The sequence below is a fragment of the Eumetopias jubatus genome, unplaced genomic scaffold (assembly GCF_037043125.1).
Source record: "Eumetopias jubatus isolate StellerSeaLion01/CBP00866 unplaced genomic scaffold, mEumJub1_p1.0 scaffold_7, whole genome shotgun sequence".
NCBI lineage: Eukaryota > Metazoa > Chordata > Mammalia > Carnivora > Otariidae > Eumetopias > Eumetopias jubatus.
Genome location: NW_028274813.1, coordinates 72,947,262 through 72,954,745, shown reverse-complemented (window position 1 = coordinate 72,954,745; position 7,484 = coordinate 72,947,262). Strand labels below are relative to the sequence as shown.

Here is a 7,484-nt window from a genome sequence, read left to right as displayed (position 1 = left end):
ATTCAGATTCTGTGACTTTCTGGAATAGGCAAACTTGGCGGGAGTAAAAGATTGTGGTTGCCAAAGGTTGAGGGGAACAGGAGGGCTGAATAGAGCACAGAGCATGTTTAGTGTAGTGAACTTAGTCTCCATGTTGCCCCAATGGTAAATAAATTCAGTTTATCACTTAGAACAAAGGAGGTTAGGACTGTAGCCCAACACCTCAATGGGCTTGATTCTTTCCCTCCTTACATAGCTCCTGTGCAGTAGAAGGAAGGCAACTCTTGATTGGTCCATTTCCTCCAAGCCTGATGATGGAATCAGAAGGAAGCATGTTTCTCTATTATTAGTTTATTTCTTCTTAAATCAAGTTAGAAGTGGCAGAGAGGGCGCAGTTCCTACAGGTTTGAATGCTTGTACACACTCAGGTGAGAATTGATGCAGTGGAAGTTAACAAGTGTTTTATCCAGAGTGTGCAGTGAGTACATAGCTCAGATCCAGACACATTCAGGCTTTAAACCTTCAGCATGGTTGGCTATTTGTTTCCTACTTCCTGGGACAATGTGGTACAAACTTTAAGGCCTTCTCTTGATCCTGTGAAGCCAGACTGGGTGCTGAAGAGTCTCTCTTTTTTTTGTTTGTTTTTGTATTTGCTGAAATACAGTGATGCTCATGTGGCATCTTTTTTTTTTTTTTATTATGTTATGTTAGTCACCATACATCACACCATTAGTTTTTGATGTAGTGTTCCATGGTTCATTGTTTGCATATAACACTCAGTGCTCATGACAACACGTGCCCTCCTTAATACCCATCACCGGGCTAACCCATCCCCCCACTCCCTCCCCTCTGAAACCCTCAGATTGTTTCCTGGATTTCATAGTCTCTCACGGTTCATCTCCCTCTCTGACGTCCCCCCTTCAGTTTTCCTTTCCTTCTCCTAATGTCCTCCATGCTCTTCCTTATGTTCCACAGATGAGTGAAACCATATGAAATTGTCTTTCTCTGCTTGACTTATTTCACTTAGCATAATCCTCTCCAGTTCCTCTTTTGTTTGCTTTCTCTAGGACAGTGCTGACTGCATTTGTGTGATTTCTCCCAATTGGGAGAGTGGGGCTGCTCTCTGCGCACGCTCACTAGCCGCTTACAGAAGCTCACTCTTGTTGCCCGCCTGAGGGCACTGGTGGCAGGCCACAGGGTGGGATGATGTATGGGTGACGGACTGAGTGCTGTGTGTAGTGTTTAGTGTAATTAGGTTTGTTTGCTGTGAGTCAACTGTATTCACATTTAGTTTCTAAGGGGCCTGCTCTCTGATGTAGTATGTACTAGTGTTCATTCCTTCTTATTAACACCTCTAGCATAGGTGTGCTCAGTGTGCCTACTGGAGGTTTACCTGCTTCTCACCAGTCTTATTCACAAATGCTCATAATTAGGAGCGCTTAAGGGGACACTGTGAAGGAGCAGAGTGTGAATTTTCCCCTTTGTCTCTTCCTGCCCTTCATTTCAGAACTCCTTCAAAATCACTTTTTGCCAACACGTGGCTCAGTTTGCACACTTCCCAGCACTCTTTGTTTGTTTAATGTTCCACACTTCAAATGCTCATTCTCTGCATTTCCCTCCTTCCACCTCTAACCTCATTCCCACAGTGCCTTAAAATTCATATGGTCATTGACGGTTGATAATTGGTCTTGCATTGTATCATCCTCTTGTATTTGCTTGGAAGGCAGATGTGTAGAGTAAAAATCTTGACAAGAATCTCCCCATAATTTTTGTTAAAGATTTTATTTACTTATTTGAGAGTGAGAGAGAATATGAGCAAGGAGGAAGGGCAGAGGGAGAGGGAGAAACTGACTCCATTTTGAGCAGGGTGCCTGACACCAGGCTGAATATGAGGACCCTGGGATCATGACCTGAGCAGAAGGCAGATGCTTAACTGACTTAGCCACCCTGGTGCCCCTCCTCAAATTGTTTTTTATTATAAAATTTTACCATTTTCACATTCATTTTTACCATTTTAACATTTTTTGTGTGTACAGTTCCATGATATTAAATACATTTACATTGTTGTTCAAACAGTAACACCATCGATTTCTAGAATTCTTTTCATCTTGAAAAACTAAATATTTGTACTCATTAAACAATAATTCTCCATTACTTCATCCCTCCAGTCCTTGGGAAGTTCCATTATGCTTCCTCTTTCCACAAGTTTAACTACTTTAGATACGTTGTAGAAGTCAATTATACAGTATTGGTCATTTTGTGACATTTCATTTGACATAATGTCCTCGGGGTTCTTCCTTGTTGCAACATGTGACAGAATTTCTTTGCTTTTCAAAGCTGAATAGTATTCCAGTGTATGTCACATCCCATTTTGTTTATCCATTCCTATCTGTTGATGGACTTTTGGGTTCTTTCCACCTTTTGGTAGAAACAGGAACTCATAAACATCTCAATATTATGGGTATAGAGACAAATTCTTCCCATTTTTGAGTATATACCACAAGTGGATTGCTGGGTCATAAGGCAATTCTATTTCTAAATTTTTGAGAAATATTTATACTTGTTAACTGGAACAACTATGCTCCAGACTGGGTTATCACAAGCAAGTTTCAAGGAACAGAGTGACCACTAGTCATGAATGGAGCTCCAATATTGGTGAATCACAAAATCCTAGAAGAGTTTGCCACTTTTGCTACTTTGCATTGCATAAATCAGTTGTTAATAACTGGCCTGAATGGAATGGTGAAGCCGCTCCCCAGTGGTCAGCTCCTGAATAGCAGTTTGGGTATCTATTATATTTTCTTTCCAACTTTGGTAAAGGGGCAAAACCTGCACTTTTTTGAATCTCTTTATTAGTTCCATTTGTATAATAAAGAACCTGTTAAAGAGTGTCTTAAAATATTTCAAAGGTTTGGGAAGAAGTCCAATCTTTCTTTCCAATCTCTCTCTCAATTTTTCTGTCAACAACAATAGTGGCAAAAACAGGGAACAGGTTTTTGCTATCATCCATCTCTGTGTTCAAAAGTATTAGCTCTGCCAACAAGTTCTTGATATTTTTGAGCTTGCTTTATTATTTGTAAATTTGGAGAGTGATATCTTCTTTAATATTTTGTTGTGACAGTTTTTCAGTAATATATCCGAAGTGATTGACAAATAGCAGATGAGCAATTTATGAGGGTATCTCAATAGGTACAGAAAAAGCATTTGACAAAATCCAGATCCATTCCCGAGAGAAACTCCTAGCGAATAAGGAATTGAAGGGAATTTCCTCAGTGAAAAAAGGGCTCAACTGAAAACTTCCATCAAATGTCATGCTTGATGATAAAAGCTTAAATGCTTTCTCCTTAGTTTGGGAAATAGGGGAAGAGTTTTGGCTCTCACCACTTATTATTTAATATTGAAGTAGAGGTTCCAGCCAATGCAATATGGCATGTAGAAGGAACAAAAGCCATACAGTTTGGAGAGGAAGAAGCGAATTTATCTTTATTAACAGCCAGCATAATTGCCTGCGCAGAAAACTCGAGGGAATCTACAAAACAGCTACTAGAACAAATTGTTTTAAGAAAGTCAAATGTACACCTACCATATGATCCAGCCATTGTATTCACAGAAATTGATCCAAGAGAAATGAAAGCATATGTCTATAAAACATACACAAATGCTCATAGCAGCTTTATTAGTCCCTCACTGGGACTAATCATTTGGTCAGCAACAGGTGAATAAACACATTGTTTTATACACACATGATGGTATACTACACAGCAACAAAAAGAAAGTTTTGATAATTATGACTATGGAAGGTTCTGAAAATAATTATGCTAGAAGAAGCCAGACAAAAGAGTACATATGACTCCATTTTTACAAAAGTATAAAATATACAAACTGATTCATGACAGAAGGGTTCTCTGGAAATGGGGGTGGTGAGGGTTAGAGAAGGATTACAAAAAGATGTGAGGAAACTTTTGGGGTGATGCATATGTTTGTTATCTCCATTGTGGTGATGTCTTCACAAATACATATATACATCAAATCTTATAGAATTGTTTACTTTGGGGCGCCCGGGTATCTCAGTCAGTTAAGTGTCTGCCTTCGGCTCAGGGTCCTGGGATCGAGACCTGAGTTGGGCTCCCAGCTCATCAGGGGACCTGCTTCTCCCTCTCCTCCCAGCTTATGCTCTTTCTCCTTATCTCTCGCTCTCTCAAATAAATAAATAATCTTAAAAATAATTGATTAATTTTGTGCAGTTTATTATTATGTAAATTATGTATTAATAAAGCCATTAAATATCCAGATTTCTATGCAGTATTTTCCCTCAGTGACATGCAATTCTTCTTGTCTGATGCAACGTGCAAAATATTTCTCCTGTAGGCTTTCATTGGCCTGAAACTGTTTTTTTAAGTTATACATAATAACTTTTTTCATCCATGTGCTAATCTGTTTATTTTCAACCAGCATTATTCCAACTTATTTCACATTATCCCTGCATACCTGAATAGAAGTTCATAGGGGCTTGTCCAAAATTCCCCTCTAACATAATTTTGAAGCAGGTTCTGACAATGTGATTTGGAAGGTGGTATGAACCAAAACAGTATCCAGGCCTGAATTTCTTACTTCATTCTGCATCTGGGAAACCTTTCCCATGTTGGCTTTGGACTCATGATGTTCCTTGACCTGAATGTGTGGGCAGTCGCTGCAGGAAACAGCTGAGCTCAGCTTCCTAATGTGTCTAGAGTAAACGTTTATAGGGCTTTACAGAAGATGCATCCCTCTCCAGAACTTTTCTTGATAATCCTGATTTCTTACCTTGTGGGAAAAATTATTTGATTAATGTTTGGCAACAAAATGTGACGGTTGGCAATAGATAGCATCCTTTAGGCTAAACCTGTTAAGAGGATAGCATTAATATTTGTTGCCTAATTCACATACACTAGTCACCTGATGTGGGAGTCAACAAAATCTTGAGAACATAAGAATCTCAGATCATTCTATAGGGATTCGATGACTCCATGTATGATGTTTTTTCTGTCTATAATTCCTATTTTTCACTTTTTAATTATTCTAAAAATCAGGAATATTTGGCTATTATAATGTTTGACAAATAGTGTGAATTCTTCTGAAAGCTTTTATTAAAAAATAGTATTTCTTGCAATTGCTAATAGTTTAGGAACAAGTAAATATGTTATATCAATTAAAGGCCATTTGTTGGCCCAGCTTCTGGCCTTTGGTCCGGCTGCGTTGCTCTGCTGACCGTCGCCCGCTGCTACCAAAATGTCTATAAGTGCACCTGCAGGTTCAAGTGCTGCCTCTGGCAGCAACCGAAGCCTTCAGCTGACACAAAATCAAGTAGATGAGGTGGTGGACATCATAAGAGTCAGTGTGGATAAGGTGTTGGAAAGAGATCAGAAGCTCTCGGAGTTAGACTGTCGCGCAGTCCCGCTGCAAGCCGGAGTGTCCCAATTTGAAACAAGTTCTGCCAAGTCGAAGAGAAAATATTGGTGGAAGAATTGCAAGATATGGGTGATAGGGATTGTTGTTGTGGTCATCATCATCATCATCATGTGGAATGTTTCCCCGTGAAGAACCAGTGCAGCCCCAGCCTGCTGTTCAAGAAAGCTCCTCAAGATGTTTGACATAGAACCTGCTGTATTCTTGAGCTCGCCTACTGTTCTGTCTAAACTGATTATTTTCTGTTTGTTACCGTAAAGTTTAATTTCTAGGCAACGTGCCTTTGTAATGTCATAAGCACTCCAAACTTGAAATGCAGCTGCCTGGCCCACACCTGGCCCAGTGCCTTCACAGATTGCCATGCGGCTGACGAAGAGGGTCTCTTAACTTCCTGAGTGTTTGTCACCTCGAAGAATGTTGTCTGAGCAACAAGAGTTGAGGGGCACCTGGACACGGGCTCCTTTTAATATCTGTTCCCCTGGCTTCACTGAGATGCTGCAGTGTTGAAGATATGCCCTGCAGGATGCCCAGCTGTGAGAAAGAAGCAGTGGGGTCAGTGTGGGGTGGGCCGTGAGCCCACCCCTCCACTCAGAGGCTCTGGTCAGGTCTGACTCTGAAACCTTGGTGCTCCCTCCTTGCCTCATGCCCAGTCCCATGTAACCCGCTGGCTCCTGCATTAACCCAGGGCATTTAGCTGGGAACTTATATGTGTGCATACGCTTGTATGTGTGCATTTAGCTGGGAACTTACCCACTATAACGAACTGAATAAACTGTTTATTAATGGGAAAAAATAAAGGCCATTTGTTCATTATTTTTGTTTAATTTAGAAAATATTTAGAGAGTACTTAAAAAATGACAATCATGGTTCTAAATACTGAGGTAAAGTGCCAAAAACACAGAATCACTCAGCAATGACTTGACTTCTTATTACTTTTCCCATATTCACTTCCAACTCCTTTTCTGGCAGTCAGTGTGTTATAGGCTGGCTCACAAGGATACATGAGAATATGAAGTACTGTAGTAAAATGCTTTAGAAGAGCCCTCACAACTACCGAAATGCCCTGGGATGCGGTGTTAAAGAACTTCCATATCAGGTAGTGTCTTAAGAACAAATAGACCTGAGAGGTGAGGATTGCTGTTGTTCAGACTTCCATGGGGCCACCCTGATGACTGACATGTGCCTCATGAAGTCAGGGATGACACAGATGGCTGAATTTGGGAGGCCTCTGCCAACATGCACCCATTTCAGTCCCTGTCCACCAGGGGGTGCAGCTTCCTACCACAATCACATTTCCTGTGTGGAATGTGGGTTTGCACTGATCATTTCTCTGTCACTCCAAACTTTCTTCATGGTAAGAATGAAGAACATTATTTAGGTGACACTCCAAAGATGAAGTGTTCTCCAGGCTTCGTGACTGTGGTTCTCTTGATGCTTGGTAAGTAAAATGCCTCTTAAAATTTGGATTCTTTTTTTTATTGTGTGTGCAAAACCTTTAACTATCATTTTATCCAAGATCTATATGCCCAAGGTGACAAACTCTCTTTTCTTTTTCCTCAGGACAAACCCATGGAAACTCAGTGACCCAGACGGAGGGCCAAGTGACCCTCTTAGAAGAGGATTCCCTGACTGTAAACTGTACTTATTCAACAACGGGGTCCCCCACTCTTTTCTGGTATGTCCAGTATCCAGGAGAAGGTCCAGAGTTCCTCCTGAAAGCCTTGAGGGACAAGGAGAAGGGAAGCAAGAAAGGATTTGAAGCCACCCATGACAGAGATTCCAAATCCTTCCACTTGGAGAAAGGCTCAGTGCAAGCATCAGATTCCGCTGTGTACTACTGTGCCATGAATGACACAGTGACGGGGACTGCAGGGGGAGCTGAGCACAAACTCTGAGCAGAACAGGGGCTTGGATGCTGAGCGTGTCTGCCTGATCCACTCTGGTTCCAGCACAGTCTGTGGTTGTTTGTCCCTCAGTGTCTGCTTGATACAAAATCATACAAAGGATCAGAGCATAGGAACCAGAAGTAACATCCCCCAACCCCAGCTGTTCCTTAGTGA

At 41.0% G+C, this 7,484-nt stretch overlaps 1 pseudogene; it reads left to right on the top strand.

Moving 5' to 3' along the window:
• Positions 1-5,247: 5,247 nt before the first annotated feature.
• LOC148163919 (vesicle-associated membrane protein 3 pseudogene) lies at positions 5,248-5,556 on the top strand (annotated as a pseudogene).
• The last annotated feature ends 1,928 nt before the right edge of the window (positions 5,557-7,484 follow it).